Below are 1,923 nucleotides of genomic sequence, written 5' to 3'. Positions count from 1 at the left end.
GGCTTCTGTGTGTATAGACCATTCCTCTTAATGTCAGTTGTTGACTTCAGATAAAGGTTGAGGATTGTGGAAATGTGTGAATGCGTGTGAATGTCCCATAAAACTGAGGACATGGAGTACACAGTTTTCCTCTTTGAATCAGATCTCAAGGTTTCTGGCTTAATAGATTTGTACTATCAGTGCATTGCAAATATTCATAAAATGTTTATATGATGGCTGCCACACAGAGATGAAGCCAGAACTCCTGTATTGTCATCATCATAGCAGTGTGGTTGGACTTGGACATTTAAGGTATTATGTAAGAAGTATGTGGGCTATGTTATAACTTCCTTCTATTTTAACTGTCTGTCGGATACTCTTGGGAAGGGGAAAAACAATGTCTACCATGTGGGAAGAGAATTATAGATTTCATCCTTAGGTTCTTTGACTCCTAAGAGTATTCTTTGTTATTGGTGAGTGTCCAGCCTCCCGTAGGAAGGTAGTATCCTATTATAGGAAGGCCTGGTTGAAACTTCAGGCATCTACTGAGCCTTCTCTGGTACTGCCATATTAGCAGGTTTGTGTTTTGTTATTGCCAGACATAATAAACATCTAAGGTCCCATTAAATTTTTTCTAGGTGATTGGGAGAGTACCATAGTTTGTGAAAATGTTAGGGTGGAGTAGCTTGGTTATTTTTGAAATGCTTTCAACCTCTGAAACTCAGCCAGTTGTCTTGAGCTTTTCAGCATTTATTATTATTATTATTTATTTTTACTTTACAATATTGTATTGGTTTTGCCATACATCAACATGCATCCGCCAAGGGTGTACATGTGTTCCCCATCCTGAACCCTTCTCCCAGTTCCCACCCCATACCATCCCAATGGTCATCCCAGTGCACCAGCCCCAAGCTTCCTGTATCCTGCATCAAACCTGGACTGGCAATTCATTTCTTATATGATATTATACATGCTTTAATTTGAATCCGTTCTAATGAGGTGGATGAAACTGGAGCCTATTATACAGAGTGAAGTAAGCCAGAAAGAAAGACACCAACACAGTATGCTTCTAATTCACTTCAGTTGTGTCTGACTCTGTGTGACCCCATAGACAGCAGCCCACCAGGCTCCGCCATCCCTGAGATTCTCCAGGCAAGAATACTGGAGTGGATTGCCATTTCCTTCTCCAATGCATGAAAGTGAAAAGTGAAAGTGAAGTCTCTCAGTCGTGTCTAACTCTTAGCTACCCCGTGGACTACAGCCTACAGGCTCCTCCATCCATGGGATTTTCCAGGCAAGAGTATGGAGTGGGGTGCCATTGCCTTCTCCACAGTATACTAACGCATGTATATGGAATTTAGAAAAATGGTAATGACAACCCTGTATGTGAGACAGCAAAAGAGACACAAATGTACAGAACAGTCTTTTGGACTCTGTGGGAGAGGGAGGGGAGGGATGATTTGCATGGGCATTTTAATTTGTGCCTCTTTATATTTTTGAATTAGCCATTTCTTCAGCTGAAATCTCTAACATTAAAGTCCAAAGGAGAACCTAGACATACACTCACAAACACATTTTCAATCTGATGTGCACACACACACAAGCACACTCTCAGTCTTATATACTCAAAACACAATTATGAAAAGAAAATAAAACCAAAGGACTCACAGAAGGAAACCTACGAACAGCACAGAGTTCTCTGATATTTGTTTTTAGGCTTAAGGTTGAAAGTTATTTTGTAGTTGAATGATTTCACCCTAGTGACATTTTATTTTTTTTTTTATTTTTTTTTCTCTAATTTTATTTTATTTTTAAACTTTACATAATTGTATTAGTTTTGCCAAATATCAAAATGAATCCGCCACAGGTATACATGTGTTCCCCATCCCGAACCCTCCTCCCTCCTCCCTCCCCATACCATCCCTCTGGGCCGTCCCAGTACAC

The sequence above is a fragment of the Bison bison genome, unplaced genomic scaffold (genome assembly GCF_000754665.1).
Source record: "Bison bison bison isolate TAMUID 2011002044 unplaced genomic scaffold, Bison_UMD1.0 scf7180017864537, whole genome shotgun sequence".
Lineage (NCBI taxonomy): Eukaryota > Metazoa > Chordata > Mammalia > Artiodactyla > Bovidae > Bison > Bison bison.
Note: the sequence above shows the minus strand (reverse complement) of the source record.